Genomic DNA, 17,484 nt, shown 5'->3' with positions numbered 1-17,484 from the left:
TTGTGTGGCATTGTTTTAAAGCTCTAGCAGAAAGAACAGTGGGATGTTTAATACAGTAGATCTGTTTTTCTTTGCAGGATTTGTTACACTTTCGCTTTTCTGCATATACATTAAACCAGAGAGGAGAAGAAAGATTTATGGTTCACCCTAATCATTCACAACTGTTTCACCACACGAATTCATGTCTGACTTATAAATACACACTTTTGCAAAGAATTAACTTCAATATAAAATTTGATTGCAACATGGTCAGATTTATTTGCTCTGCTTACAACCTGTAGCACATTTTTATTGAGGAAAAACTATATTCAAACATATATAATGCTTCATATATACGAAGACAACCGCATGTCACAGCTTGGCTCAGTGGTGCAGCAGCATCTGAATGGTTGCACTCATAATAAGAGGGAAGTCTTCTAGACTCAGATAAAGGCCAACATGTAAGGCTAACCCTGGGGAGAGGGCGGCACTGAAGTATCAGCCCCAGCGGGGATGACTGCTGCTGTCTTATTGTGGACCTGCAGTGGTGAGAACTGAGCCTTTGTGCTTCTTCCTTTACCTCCTTTGGTGTGACACAAGCGTTTCCTACATAGGCTACCAGATGGGCCGATCAACAGATGGTACAGCACTGCACTCATGGAGGAAAAAGGTTCTTTTATGGTTGAAATAGTGAAAGCACAAGACAATGCATAGTTGCACAAGATCTCAAATTCAGTAAAGCATGGGGGGATTAGAATGACTGGGCTTCTTATTGGAAACAGACATCAAGTGAAAGCTACATCTAGAAACAGAAAGTTGTTGGTTGATTAGGAATCCAACAGTTTAAAATGATACCTGGGTATAGAGCTTCAAGAACACTTCCCAAATCTTTCAAATGTTATATTTCACTTTTAGAAAAGCTCATTCTTCTAAAGAGCTGGAATACTAATGCAATTTCTTTTCTGACCTTTTTCTGAGATCATTGGTCAGCATCCTCTGTTGTGAAATAAGAATTCCTGGAAATTCCGAAAGACCTAAGAGGCCCTGGTGTTTGCTGGGAAGAGGACTTCACAAGTAACTCTCATATCTCAACATAAAAACAGAAGGTAAGCTGTGGAAATTTACAGCAAAGATTTACAAAAGTAAACAAAAGTAATTTACACGTTGTGTTTTACACATTTTTCACATGTATTGCGAGGCATTTTGCTATTTCATGCACAATGTTTTTGTGTCATTTGGACACGGTTCAAATAATGTTTATTTTCGTTGTTTAATTTTCTACAGTAAGGTTGTGTGGTTTTATTTAGCAGAGCATTTGCATGATGTCACATATTTACTTGCATTCACATATCAATTTTAGTGCACAACATGCTGAAATGTGTTTTTTGGTTTTGTTCACATGACCACACAGTCACAGCAAAAACGTAAGTTTTTTTTTTCCTGCAAAAATTCTATGAAATAGTAGCCAGAAATATAATTTCTAGTTGAACTGCATCTCTTTTAACTGCAGGATGTGTTATGTGTAATTGAATTCTGCTTTTTCGTGTGTGTCCTGTCAACTTATAATGATAAGCTCACTTCCTATAGGCTTTGATGTATTTGTTGCTGAAATCAAAGAAACTGAGTGTTGACATAAACAGTGCTTACATCGGTGTGCTGACAACATGCTAAGTGTAGACTGATCTGTTGACAGTAGCAGTCAGCATGGTATAGAAGCACTGTGTTGTGAGTGCCTTTTTTGAACGTAAAACAGGGCTAAATGTTCGCTTGAATAAATCAGTCAGTAGTATCAGTCCCCGAAGGCCTACCGAAAACACTGACCAGTTCATTGGAATGGATGTCAGTCAGCTCCAGTCATTAAGTGTGGTATCCTGCTGTAAGAGAACAACATCCTCCTTCCTTTTCTGTGGCCTTGAATGGTAAAACTGCTATAAATAATTTGATACTGCAAAGGTTATTCTAAACAAATGGTAATTGTATTAACAAATTAGAAGCTGTGAAGAGTTCATCAAAGTTCAGCTCAGATTCATTTATTTGTCGTACTCATTTCTCAGCTAGGCAATGATCTGCTTCAGAGAGAAGGTGGGATTCTTGTGGGCTGAGATCATTCTCTGTTCTACGCAGAAAAGAGAAACAGTGGTCAGACAAGGAACACAAACATTTTGCTTCTGAGGCATAAACAGTTTAACTGTTCAGACAATGTTCGGACTATAGTTTGTTGCAGAAATTTAAAACCAGCACCACAAGAGACCACCTCAGGCACAAAATCAGACCACAGAATTCCTCCTCTTAACATTATCCATTAACTCTTTCAGATTGGGATTTTTGTGGACAACACCGGTGCGACTTTGGTTTAGAAAAGCTTGTTAAATGTCATTCAGCTCTGAGAGGGAAAGCAGCCATGCAATACAGGTTAAGTATGACACACACACACACACACACACACACACACACACACACACACACACACACACACACATAGACCGGGTGTCACAAACTAGTGGACAGCAGTTAAGTTGCTTTCCTGAATTACAAGGAGTAATAAACAACATGGCTATTTAATTCTCCTTATCTAAAGCAAAAAAAAAAAAAAAAAAATCACAAGCAGCTGTCACTTAAAAACCATTTGACTCACAGGTTTGAGTTGTTTCCTGCTTCAAACGTGCAATACTCTTAGAAGCTTTAATCTGTAAGTAAGCTCCCTCATCTGGCACAGCATTAGAGGAAATGTGTCTTTTATCCTTTTTCTTTCGTGTAACTGTAGATAATTATGATCCAGCAAAGAAACCCAGCGGCTGGCAATTTAGAGGAAGTCAAACACTGATTTTATCTTAAAGTTTATCAGCATAAAGTATAATAAGAACATTGTAAAACATTTCTTTTCATTATTCTTATTATAGCTTTTGCTTTTTACTGCTACTTATGTTGCTTTAATGGCTGTTTGTAAAATGATGCCTTGTTTCTTTATTACTTACAAACGTTGTGCTTTTTCGCATTTTAAATGTAAAACGCACTATACAAATAAGTTGATTGACATCTAAAGATTAGTGGTAAAATATATGTGAGAAAGTGAGAAAAATGTCTCTTACTCTAAAGACACCATGCAAGCATTAATTAAAGCTGTAATTAAAGCCTTAGCGGTTTCAAGATCGGCTTAAATTCATTTCAGTAAAGATCACAGGTAAAACAACACGACTGATCCCACTGACAGGCCTTGTTGACACAGTTGATGGGCTCTTCATGTGTCAGTGAAAGTGTATAAGTAAAGCTCTTTCTCTCAGAGTACATTACAGAGTCTTTTTCCAGAGTTGTGTGTTGCTGTCTGTCACTCCTTCTTTTCTCTTTGCTGTCCATCACACTCAGGCTTTAGTTCTGTGTGCTTCATAAATTGGCATCTGTTAACACTTTACAGCACTACTTGGCATCATCTTAAAGAATAAAAGAGTTTATGGGTGTGTTGTAGGTGCATCTGTGTCCAGGCAGTAGCTGTCCATCAAGATTGTTGATAAGAATGCTCACCCACCCCCACCCCCACCCCCATTTTCTTTTCCCAGTTTGGTTTTATACAAATATCCTGTAATTATAGTAGTGTTCTAAACATGAATTTAATGTACATGCAAAGAAATTTAAAACCGAAACTTTTTTTATTTGTTTACAGAGAACTTCAGTCGTTTATGTTTTTAGAACTTATTTCTTAGTTAGTTAGAGGATACACTTGTTGTTGCATTTAGATACAATCTATAGGCCTTTTCTGTGTGTGGTGGGGTCTAAGGACACCACTCCATTTTTAGGTACTTGCCTCTACGTCATAATGCATTGTGGAGATTTCTAACAGCCATTTTGGTGAGACCAGTTTACCCAAAATGGCTTCACTGTTTAAATTGAATTGATTGTTTTTGCTCCAGCTTTGTGTGGTTCCTAATTCTGCATACACAACAGGCTTCTGCATTTTCAAATATGGTATTGTTGCAATGTTGTGGTAGTTTCTCAGCTTATTCCTCTACCGTGAAGCCAAGCACTCTGGTTACTTACTCTGGTTACCCCAAATGCCAGGCCATCCTGACTCCACAGAGAGCGCAAGACAGAGATATAAAATCTCACTCTGACGAACCCTAGACAAAGAAAGGAGAGAGGAATGAGGGTAAGCAGAGGTTGTCTCCAGTGTTTCCAGAGCTGTGTTTGATTAACCGCTCATGGCCACGCTCTGTTCTCAATTAACTCCACTGTGTCTTCACAATGTCTTTTCCCTTTTTTTTGTCACTATTTTGGTTTGGTTGGGAAGATGCATGAGGTTCCATCAGCACTTATATGTTATTGCCTGTATACGGTGTATACACACATTTCTTAGTATGTTATTCTATAATTTTTCAACAGATTGTTATTATTAGTTTGGAAAATAAAAAGCCATCAGATTAAATTTTTGTTTGGACAAATGATTCCACTACTTACGTTTCAAAAATCATATTTGTTTAGGGACATTCCATTCTCTCAGATTTCACAAATTTCTTTAGTTTAATCTACAATCATTGTATTTGAACATTGTAATTATTAATATGACTATATTGTTGTAGAAAAGATTCGAAAAATATTGACCATAACTGTGTGTAAAAAAATGTGTACAAACAAACATCACTGCCATTATATATATATATATATATATATATATATATATATATATATATATATATATATATATATATATATATATATATATAAAATACATTGACAATTTCTTATAAAAAATTAAATAAATAAATATGCAAATACATTTGCATAAAGCATCCATAATTGTCCATACCCATGTTGATTAGAGTATTCAAAACTTGAAAAGTATTAATTTAAGGTACATTTAGAACAAATAAAATATGAGATTATGTTCAACAATAAAACAATAATGCAATTAATTGTGATTAAATATTTGAATCAATTGACAGCCCTAATATATATATATATATATATATATATATATATATATATATATATATATATATATATATATATATATATATATATATATATATATGAATACACTATTCCCAATTTGACTATGGTGACACGACTCTGATGTTTAGGCAGCTGTGTATTTTAGGTATGCGAGAATGCACTTTGGCATGAATCAGCAATCTGGCATGGTTGAAGCCCTGCTCCAGCGTGGTGGCCTCCATAAAATCCCATCCAGATTTCCTCATGTTCTTATCATGATGGAGAGGGCACGCATCCGCAGGAGGTCCCCCACTTAACACCAATTTGCATCCCTGCATGTGCTCTTTGATGTAGCTATTGTAAAAGAGAGGGGGAGGCTTAAATATGTGCACTTTTCAACTTGCCCCTCCGCTGCGCAGGCACAGGGACCAGACCTGGCAACATTTCCGATCTGGAGGTCATAAACCAAACGAATAAGACAACCAGGCACCACCAAATACCAACATCCTCAATATATACAGCTCAATAGCAAATTAAGCCTTACAGCTTACTCGGGGCTATAAAATATAGTATATTTAATTCAATAAATGAATAAATTAATTGTTTAATTTCCATATAGCAAATTTATTTACTGTAAACCTGATGTGTTCAGTTTATTATGTACTCTAACAATATTTTTTGTTTAATAATAATAATAAATCAAATATATCATCAACAAATCAACAAATAAATTAGTAAATTAATTAATTAAATTATTTACTCAGAATGAATATGGGAAACAAAAATATTTGATTAAATGTTTAATATATTGTATTTAGAAAAAATATATATTTGTTTATTACAATTTCTATGTATCTGTGTCTATATCGTGCCAAACAAATCCAACAGTAAGATCATATTGTCTAAGCCTTTAAAAATCTTGTCATGTAGCCATAGTCTGAAAAGATGATGATGCCAATTGGCAGACAGAAGGTGTTGACAGTGCCCACTCCTCTCACACAGCAAGAGCTCTGACCAGAGGAACGAAGATCCTTGACCTGATATAGCAATGCAAGCTTGAATTATGCAGCGTTGACAAGACAGCACAAAGAAAAGCAAGCCGTTGTGAGAAATACAAAATATATGGTTTGCACGGTTAGGGTGCAAATGCAAAGTCAATGTTGTTGGCAGACACGTTTTCTGTGGAGGAATTTGCAACGAATGTCTGTTCGTCAAAATAATTCTCCCCTTTCCCAGTGCTTTCATTGTAAAAAAAAAAGTACAAACAGATAATAGATTTTAGCCTTTGGATGTTTAGAGAGCTGGGGAAATCCGTCTGGTCGGCAAGGTTTTGTTAAAAAGGGTGCCGTTGTTGGCCTGTTGCACACAAAAAGGGGCCTTCTTGTTAGCCCTAAAAGACGAACACAAGAATGAAATGCTTGGAGACCACTTCACTGGATGGAGAAGGGTCGTCTCCGGATACTGACAGAATTCTGTTAACCCTTGACTTACAGCACAAAAGCTGTCATTGTAGCAGCAGGCTAGATGTGCATTTTTGGGGCTCTATGGGTGAATGTAAAATAAGGCTTTCTTCCTTTTTGGCATTTTCTTTCACTCTCCTGCTTTTATTTCAGACAAATGTAAGGAAAAGCCATTTATTTCGAATTCAGCCTCATTAAAACAAATTATAATAGTCCAGGAGGCCTGCTGGGAAAATAATCTGCTGTTTATAGTAATGGGCCTGTCTTTGAAACTCATGCCTGTGAAAGCCTGGGTTTTCAGCTGTTGTCTTCTGACTTGAATCTCATTAACTCAAAACGAGGAATAAACCTGTTTGCTGAGGGTCACAGCCCTTGTGCGCACTCCTACATCTTTTTTCCCCACCACAGGCTGCCTGGTGTCACAATGCGATTTACTGGGGAACAAAAGAGAACGGCTTGGCAATGCTCTAAATGAAACAGAATTCTGCTTTTATCAGGGAAGGACACAGGCAGGCTGTAGCTCCATGTGGTATGAATTACAGCATGGTGAGAACCAGCAAGCTGTGCAGCGGATGGTGGAAGTGGCCACAGCAATGTCATTTCAGCTTTTCTTTGCCAGTAATCTGTAACACAATCAGCCAGCGATGATGGAGAATGCTTTATATTGAGGACTGGCATAGTGAGAAACTTATCAAAACCATCTGTACTGAGGATCACCTCCAGCACCTTGGATTGCTTCTAAAAACGTAATAGAATGCCACAGGAAGCACAAGAAGTATCTCTCAGTGACCTCGGCCCAGGTGTTAAGACGAGAGTCAGGGATTGCATTCAGTATGCATCTTCGCTCACCGCGTGTTGTGTGGATGTAATACTGAAGGAGCTGTTTTCAATAACGCAACCGTGATTTGGCAAAAGTTATTTAATCTGGAGCAAGTTATATTTACTAAACAATGTCAGTTTTCTGTTATAGAGACAATAGCACATCTCCCAAGCACTGTAATTTAAATGGATGTTTTAAAAGGATGTTTTTGATGATTGATGGTGGTAAACCAAATCTATATACTTCGGAAAAGTGGTTTGATACTTATAACAATAAAAAAGTCCATATCTTTTGATCCTTATTCCATGCTGATGCTGTTCTTTTTGAGAGTGAAATGCTCCAATCTGCTTCAGTAATGAACTCTTTACTGTGCAGCTGTTTTCTAGCCTGGAACTTGTGTAGCTGTTTGTGTCTATCTGCTTGTCTGCTTCCCTGCTGTTCTGGGCCTGTGGGAGCAAAATAACCTCAGCACGCTTTCTCGCGCTAGAGAGTAGGCTCTGCTGAGCAGCTATGAGCTTAATCGGCCTATTTCCAGGATCAGTCTTTTAGATAAAGCATGATGCCTGGTGACAGACCACAGATCTGCACTTTGTGAAGCTCATTGTTTATGTGTGCCTCTTCAAAAACGACACTTATTGATGGGTCAGTGGGGAGATAAGCACTCCTGGAAAGAGAGGGAAAGTGGCAGGGGAAGAGTTTATGATCATTACAAGACACATAAAGCCATAAAATAAGTGAGTGACCACATGAAAGGTCAGTTTAACCTCACATTCCACAACAGCTCTTTGGGCATTAAAAACCCACATTTGCACAAACAAGGCTTGTGGAGTAAAACACAGAAACAGGAAAATGTCATGGTTTACTCACTCAGGTTTTATCACTTTGCTGAGTTGAACTGTGCTCATATAATAAGCTCAGGTGTTAAATTGTGATTCATATGGTTTCCTGTTGCACTCTATAGTCTCGTTTGAAGAGTAAAACAGTCTTAGCACAGCAATTCCTAGTCTATAACTAAGTTTCTTTCTGAATGATTGAGAAATCAGCATCCTGGGCTAAACAGTGCTATAAATATCACAGATATCCATGAAAAAAGAGTTCTTCCTAAATATAACAGATACAGTAAATCTCTGGTACTCTATCTATTAATGCCAGGACTCTATCCAAGTAAAACATACCCTAATAATTTTCGTATGAAAAACTAAATTAACATCCGACTTTTTTTTAGGAAGTGCTTCCCAGAATACATATTGAAAGTGAACTCCCGGCTGGTCCAAGACTCTTTAGTCATTGACACTGCGCTTGCACAAGAATTGAAACACATATTCCCTTTGGGTCGACCAATTCTTATTTGTGCAGCTGGTGGAATGAAGATGGAACATGCTAAAGGTGTTTACAAATTTAAGCAAATATATCGAAAGATCTATTAACATTCCATGGTGGCAAAGGTTATGTCAGAAAGTTTTGACATCTCACATATGCGGAAAAAAAAGAGTATAAACCATTTTCGCTTCAGAAGCAGACTATAATAGCACTTAACTCAGAAATTGACAGGAGTGGAAAGATTGAGGAAAAACTTTATTTAAGTAATAAGCATACTCACTCAAAATTACAGAGGCAAAAATCTATTGGTATTAAAGTCAAAATGGATTTATACTTAAACAAAACCAAGTATAAGAGTGCAATGTAAATATTTTTTACCAGATGGTAATAGCTGACAACAAGTTCATCATACCCTGAATTACTAGATTGATATAAGGAAGATATTCTGATAACTAATACGAAAACAAAAATTAAGAGAGCTGCAAAGATAACATTTAATAACTAGTTACTTTCCAAATGATAACGCACATTTAGTCAACATAATTCCTTAGATTTGTGGGGAATTTTAAAAGCTAATAGTTTAGTTTATCTGGGAGGCAAATGAGACATCTTATCCTGTATGACTCAGCAGCTCCTTTCCTACTCAGAAACATAATAGGAAAAAATTAAGATACAACTTATCTTCGGAGATCAAAATAATGTAAGGAAACAAAAACTTAAAACGAGTGCAAATGTACAAAATGTTTAATTAAATTTAAATAGCTTATTGCATATTTATTTTTATTTTTTTTGCATACATATGTATACATATATTTTTATTACATATATATTTACCACAAATAAAGAACATAATGAAGTTCCAGCAATTCTGAAAGCATAAATTTGGCAAATGTCAGCTGTTACAGTTCAGTGTGTTTCTTAGGTGTTTGTGGAAGTGATTAGTGTTAGTTTTGAGTAATGAAATCCCTGACTGTTAATGGCACTAAGAAAATACTTGGTTCCTTAATCAGTGTTAGGCTTCAATTTCCTCTGTAAACCATTGCACTCTTAGCTGTCCACAGGGTTCCCGATTAAACCACAGTAAAGAGTGAGGAATGCTGTGATATTAAGGGATGTTAACATTCCCTTCTGGCTGATCAGGGGGAGATATGGCACAACCTGATTGTTTTACTACCCTGTGAATGAGGGTGGCTTTTACCAGAACAGGAGGACAGAAGCTTTACTTAGAGTCCTGTCAGTCAGTGAACCCAAACATGAAGGTTCATCTCACCATTCATTGTTTATCACTGTTTGCTCTACTGCTAAGCATCCCTGACAGTATGTATTCCCTGGATAACCATGCAGATAAAATGCTATAAGCTTTTCTGCGTATAAAATGGAGTGCACTACTTAATTTCTTATGATGACAAATCCATCTACACTATACAATCAGAACTATAACCCTCTAAAAATGAAGAGACTTCTTAACCTAAGGGATCAAAGAGATTCACATCTCTCAGCGTGGATGTCAGTCAGAGGAGTGAAGTGTTTTATGTGTTGTGTTTAGGGGCCTCCAGGAGCTTATAGGGTTTCAGGGCATAGAGTTTGGGGCCAGGAAACGTGCATCATAGGCACAGGTTTCAGCACTTTAGTACATGGGGGAGACATGATGGGTCTGTCTGCTGGTTGGTGTTTTATAGTCGTATAAAAACCATGTGGATAAATAAACCTTATCAGCACTAATGTCACTTTGCTCTATGTGTTGTGATTTGAAGAGATCAGTTTCAAACAATCTTTTCATATACCCCTGGCTCTTGTATCTACTGTTTTTTTTCTAACCCTTGGATAATGTATGTGTAATCGATTTATAGAAACCAGTTATATTTTAAGTAGCTCTACCTCCATTTGATGACACTTTCTAATACTATTTAACATATGTGCAGTATAGAACATCTATGCACTGTATTCAGTTTACTTAATATCTTATATATAATCAAAACTTGTTGCTTACCACTGTGGTCTTTCTTTGCTCAGTACATTAGTATTAAAGCATCAGGTATTACCAAAAAATAACATTAATTTCTTAAACTATGAGGACATGATTTATATTTTACCACATAACCTCAAGAGCTTCAAACTGTTGTCATTTCAAATATTTAAACAGAAGAAAGTGAGTAGATAATCCCAGTAGACAATCTAGCTTGAAAAGTTCTCATTGTGAAACACCAGCCACTGGAACTAAAACAACACTATACCATGTTAGTACACAGCCTAAAGACAACTGAACCCTTGCCAGAAATAATGCCGCAAAATAAGTATTGTGGCCTGTCAATCAGTGACTGAGTGGTTCTTCTGTTCTTACATTCCCTCAGTGAGGTTGATTATCACATTCACTGCATATGTCTAAGCAGCATTCTTCATGTATGTTTTTAAGTTCTCTCACAGAAATGTTTGGTCGTATGGTAAAAAATGTGTTTACAAATGTTCTGGAAAGATGGATGAATAGTATTTGTCAAGATGAATTTTATGAGGGAAAGCATTAATATGAACAATGCAAGAATTCTTTTATACTTTTTGTATATTTAATTTCCACTGTAAAGATAAACTTTTTGGAACAGTATTTATACTGAGATCACATAACATCTCACTAAAAAGTATGTGGACACCTACCCTTTACAACCATATGTCGGTTTTTGCCAAACTGCTGTAAAGTTGGATCTGTCTAAAAAATATTTTGTTTGCTGTAGGATTACATTTTCTCATCAGTTAATATAAGCGGCCCAAACCTATTTTAGCATGACAATGAGCACAAATCAAAGTACATAAAGACAAGGTTTGGTCTGGAAAAACCCATGTGGCCTGCACAGAGCCCTGACCTCAGCCCCAGTGAACACCTTTGGGACAAATTGGAACGCTGACTATGTGCCAGGATTCTTCACCCAATAACAGTGCCTGACCTTACCAATGCTTTTGTGGCTGAATAGGCAGTCTAATGGAGAGGTTGTTATAAAAGTAAAGGGAAACTAAATATTTATTGGGATGCTCAACAAATGGCACATATGGGTATAATATTCAGGTGTCCACATACACATGTGATTTCTGATTGCAAATGAACTAATTCAGCTCAACTAATTTCCATATTCTGTGCATGTGCATGGCATCTAATTTCAATTCAACCCATTTCAGGTTGTAACATTATAAAAGGTAGGCACATACAAGGGGGTGATTACTTATGCTTAAGCAATTCTTAATGCATTTGTTAATGCCACTTTTGTGTGTGCATTTGTCTTATTTTTGGACATGCCATATTACACTTATATATATTACACATATGCCATAATCATAAATGGATAAATGCTTTTCATAATGCAAAGATATATTGACGCTTGAGCTCTTAAAAAATGTCATATATTAATCAGGATATTTGCAAGTACATGTTACACATAACTAACTGGCTTTGATGTCGTTTTGACATAATCACACAGTCACAGCAAACCACCAGCAGTCTTACAGCAAGTTAGCATGGTCTAACTTTATTTTTTTTACATTCAGACTGTCCTGTTCAGGTCAGTGTCCTTTCATCCTACTAAGCCTGGTGTTGCTCAAGTGTACAAGATATGCAGTGTAGCAGCATGGTTCACCCTTGGCTCCACATGCCCCTGCTCTCCTGTTTATTTCTCTTGGCTCTAAATGTATATACTTCATCTATTCATATTATTACTGCCTCTATAATGCTAGAACGAATGTTTGCATGTCAGTGATTCTCTGCTGAGCATTCACCATATGGATTAAATTATGCCCTACTTATTCGGCATTCCTCAAAACATAATTGGTTGATAAACTACCAATAGGAAATCTCTAACAGCAATGCAAACAAGGGTCTTGGATTATTTTCAGAGACACAGATGGTCAACTCTGTGGCTTTTTTGCTATGGAATACTGGTTTACAGTCATCTTTGTGAGGACCTCAGGCTTTTGTTGTTCCTGGTTTCCAGCACTGTGGCATTTCTTTATTTGATGGTTAAAATGTTGCTCTTACTATGAAATTCATAGTGAAACAAGAATGAGACCACACCCTAAAGCAAATATTGTTCCAGTATGTTAATGCTTTGGAATATATAAGTGCTTTGCTTCACCCAAACTTAATTTCCACACCTTTAGGCAAAGTTCACTGCCACACTGGGACCGGAAATCCGACATTGCCAGTAGGTTGTTTCCTGGGAGGTTTTTATTAAGAGCCGAATGAATAATATTCTGTTCTTTTACATTTTTGAGAAAACTTTAATTATGTCAAAGTCAGTAATGCAATTATGTGATCCATTGATTTACATGGTTGCATTTCAGTTGTGACCATTTGTAATTCTTCAAATATAGAATGACAGCTGACAGCAGGATGTGTCAGATTTTCGGTTTGCTCAGTGTTATGAGGATCATATGCTCTCAGTGATCCAGGAAAGGATATGCAAGCCCTCAAACCGAAATATAATCCATGTTTATATGGAAGCTCAGTGGTTAGATGCAGCCAGTGAGCCTCTGTTGGGTCTCTGAGCAAACCTTACTCGAGCCATTTGTGGAAATTTTTCTGATGCTTTCCATAGTAAAACCCTTCAAATATATAACCGTTGAAATATTTTGTATGCCATGTCTTGCTTGGCAACCATGCATTTCTATTTCTACAGCACAGTTTACTTAATGTCTAAGCATAAGCAATACCTACTATTAATTTAATGGGTATATTTTAATTTATAAACAGTGTCAAAGCTGTGCTGGTGTAAGCCTTTCCAAGAAAAACACACTTTAGAAAAGCAGACATCACAACTAATTTAATCAGCAGTTTGTAGCTACCAAAAAAAGCTTTTTTTCCAGAACATCTTTTAAGTTCAGAGCTGTGCATAAAAAGGGAAAAATGTTCCTCTGTGTATGTGGTCTAAGTATTTATTCTGAACACTTTCCATCTTGAAACAGTTTTTCAAACTTAATGAATGTCTTGAGTTATTATTTAGGCATTCATTTCATGTATCACATTTATTTTTGACTGACTGCACATTGGCACCACAAGTTCAATTATGACATCTAAATGTCCAAACACTTTTCAGCAGTAGTAGAAGCAAAAGAGAAAGAAAGTGAGAGTGGGGGAGAATATTGTTTAAATTGTGGCCATGACCCTCGAATCTACCACCCTCTGTGAGGTTAAACTGGGAGGTCACTGATAGTCACCTATGCTCCGGCGGAGGTGATCAATAAATACGACTTTGTCAGTTCTGTTTTAGCCGACCACCGGTGTGGTTAGTGCTCTAATGATCTTTACAGCCCGATGAGCTCTTCTTTCCCCTAACAGCCATCTTAACACTGGGTAATGTTACACTTTTACTGACAAGCTAATCTCACTCAATAATTCTGGTACAATTTAGTTTCATTGTCTAGGAATGATTGTTTAAGAAAGTTGCAGCCATTACAACATTATATTTAGACTTGCATAAGATTTGGCTCAAACAAAGTTTTACAAATTTGCATCAAGAGACCATGTTGAAACTGAGGACTGCTGCATATTGTGTGGCCAAGTTAAACAACTTGACCATTCCAGTTTTACTTTATTGAACTTTCTTCTATTAAAGATAGTAAGACATTTACAAAATGTGATTTACTGCTGTCTGGGGTTGCCTGTCATGTACACATGTAATTTTAGATAACATGGCTGGATTGAATTTAAAGGATTGAATTGAAAAGATTGGGAATGGGACTTTATAAGCGTGGAACTTTGCCAAAGATTTGTGCAAGCACCCGTAGCACTTGTTTTACTCTTTATAAGATACTTTCCAGACTCTACATTACTCCTGATCATTGCATGTAATGCTCAGCTCCAAGTCTAATAAACTTCCTGTTCACATGTTATGGCCAGTGTATCTTAAATGTAATTGTATTCAAACGATGCAACTGAAGTATGTTAGTAAGCCCATTTATATGTATATAACAGTAATACATGAATCAGTGATTTATTAAGCATTCTGTATTAGTACTGTACCATCAATAAATCATGATGGAATGCGGGACCTGACTTTAGTATCGTTTGTTCTCCATAAATGACCATATTGGGAAAGTGATGCTGCTGGAAGTTCTCAGCTGCTGCTGACTATGACTGTCTCCACACATACACAATCAATAAAATTCACACTTTGAGCCAAATGCACTGAGCAAAAAATAGATTTGAAACTGCCTTGTGCTCTTTTGAAAGAAAGATGCATTCAAAACCTTTATGAGGCACAACCCTTTTGGCACTTTTGCGGCAACACTGTGCTGTGTTTCACGTTTTTCTGTAATGCATTTCGGACTAACATACCTGACACATACAGTATATACACTTTTAAGAACCAATGTAATTTGTTCTGCTAGTCTAAATTTCAGCCTTAAAGGGAATAACAGTCTCAAAGGGAATCTGGTTAGTCTCAGAAACCATCATTACATTAAAATAGCAAATCCTGATGAAAAGTGATATTTTATGTGGGGGAAAAGACAAGTATTGGATATATTTAAAGTTCTAAATGTTTGTATTAAGGTAATCATTGACAGAGGGAGTGAGATCTAGAGTTCCTTGAAAACCTTTCTAATGTCTTTTTTTTTACTCACTAGTAAAAAGGAAAGTAAGTATATGTTTGCAAATGTAGTCATTGAGAACAATTTTGCCTTTACAAAGATGCAACTGAATTTAGTCTTTCAAAATAATGACATTATATATAATCCTTATACAAATACAAATCCTGCACACACACACACACACACACACACACACACACACACACACACACATATATATATATATATATATATATATATATATATATATATATATATATATATATATATAATTTCAATTCATAACTGTGTGTAAAAATGTGTACAAACAAACATCACTGCCATTTTATATATATATATATATATATATATATATATATATATATATATATATATATATATATATATATATATATATATATTCTTTGTGACAAGAAATCCACAAGATTTCGGAAATATCTTGTTCAACCACATTACAAATTTGTTTAATTAGATTCAGATTCAGTGACTGGAAAGGCCACTGCATAACATTCAACTCACTATTGTGTTCATAAAAGACAGTATGAGATGACTTTTGCTTTGTGACATGCTGGAAGTAGCCATTAGATGATAGGTAAAATATGGCCTGACAGTATGCATATGGTCAGCAATACTAAACAATATGAAATAGTTTGTGGCATTTCCGTGTCAATTTTTTTGTATTTAATTGGCCCAAATTGTGCCAAAAAACCATTACCCAAATAATTTCACCACTTCTATCAACCTGTACTGCTGACACAAAGCAGTTTGGGTTTAAAGATTTATGCTTTTGGCACCATTTCTTGCTCTATCATCCATGTGCCTATAATCAGAAATTGAGATTTGACATACCAGGCTGTTTTTTCAGTGTTCAATTGAAGTTTTTGTCAGTCTGCACACACTGCAGCATCAGCTTTCTGTTATTGGGGGATAAAAGTAAACTGTATAGCCCATCCACCTTTTGGTTAAATCTGTTGTGAATTCTAAGATCCTTTTCTGCTCACTACTATTGCACAGTTGTTATATGATTTACTGTAGCCTTTCTGTCAGCTCCAAAAAGTCTGTCCATTCTTTGTTTGCTTTTGTCATTAAAAATACTCTTATGTCTGCTGAACTTGCATTTTCCTTAGTGCACCATTCTAAGTAATATAGACACTGTTAGTTTTGAAAATCCCAATAGATCAGCAGTTATAGAAATAGCATATCTAGCACCAGCAATCACACTATGGTCAAAAACACTGATCATACTTGTTCCCCTTCAGGAACTCAAGCTGCATCAACAATGCTTTGGGAACACCTCTGCGTGACCATGCTCTGAACCATGTGTGTAATCAGTCCCATAGCCACACTTTTCCAGTTCCCCTATGTTTGAGTAGAGGGAGACATTGGGACTGAAGAGGTAGCCCAAATAAGGGATGCTTCAGGATATAGACACCCCAGTGTGCAGATCTGGAAAAAGGGGCAGGTCGCGGGGCGGAGGTAGTGACCTCAGTCACGGGAAGCACTCATATAATTTATTTAGAGGACGCTGCTCCCGATTCTCAGCTGGCCAAGTGATGTTAAAATTCCGTGAGTTCTAGAGAGAGTTTGCCAGGATGGAGTCCGTCTACTCCTGGTAGATTTGTGCTGGCCAGGCCGGCCATGGCTCACCAACCTGGAAAACCTTCTCAAACAACTCCCTGGGAGATTCCTCTCAGACAGGATTTTTTTGTCTCAGGCTGGGGGCACTTTGCTTCAAACCCCCACCCCGAGCTGTAGAGTCTGTTGCTGTGGCCCCTGAGGGCTGGTCTCTCAGCCGAGGTGGTATAGACCATTCTTTAATCCAGAGCTCCCTCCACGAAGGAGGTCATATGCCGCAAAGTGACACCTGTTCACTATATGGTGTGAAGGTCACCAATTAGATCCAGTTTACTGCCTGGTTGGCCCAGTGCTGGAATTTCTTCAGGAACAGTTCACCAAAGGGTTGTCTCCTTCCACCCTAAAGGTTTACATGTTCGCTATTGTGGCTTATCATGCTCTGCTTGCTGAGCAGTCACTAGGGAAAAACCCGCTGGTGACACGTTTCCTCCACGGTACCCTTAGGCTGAGACCTCCTCTGGGGTAGATCCAGTGCCCTCCTCTACCCCATGCTAGGGTATGTCCCCAATGTGCCCTTCGTTATCCCACGACTAGACATGCTCCAGCCATTTATTCTCCTCTTTTTCAGGCTTACAACCAGGAGAAGCTTAATCAGGTGTATCTGCTGTGAGCACTGGACACATACGTCCACAGAACCGCCTTGTGGAGAAAGTCGAACCAGCTGTTTGTCTGTCACGGGAAATATAAGATGGGTCTCTCTGCGTATATGCAGAACCTCAGCAAGTGGATTGTGAATGCTATTCACTCTTCTTATGAGTCCTCTGGTCTCCCTGCCCC

At 37.1% G+C, this 17,484-nt stretch overlaps 1 protein-coding gene across 2 annotated transcripts in view; it reads left to right on the top strand.

Annotated features, from left to right (window-relative positions):
* The first annotated feature begins 2,270 nt into the window (after nucleotides 1-2,270).
* tmem72 (transmembrane protein 72) overlaps nucleotides 2,271-17,484 on the top strand; it is a 35,114-nt gene continuing 19,900 nt past the window's right edge. Inside the window, exon 1 of one of the 2 annotated variants that reach the window (XR_006927590.1) lies at nucleotides 2,271-2,391. The gene's annotated coding sequence lies outside the window, so the exon portion shown is untranslated. The remainder of the gene's footprint in view (nucleotides 2,392-17,484) is intronic. The other variant, XR_006927589.1, reaches the window with a different exon arrangement.

Source organism: Silurus meridionalis, chromosome 2 (genome assembly GCF_014805685.1).
Source record: "Silurus meridionalis isolate SWU-2019-XX chromosome 2, ASM1480568v1, whole genome shotgun sequence".
NCBI classification, from domain to species: domain Eukaryota; kingdom Metazoa; phylum Chordata; class Actinopteri; order Siluriformes; family Siluridae; genus Silurus; species Silurus meridionalis.
The sequence above is the reverse complement of the archived record's forward strand: the minus strand, read 5'-3'. Positions and strand labels throughout refer to the sequence as shown.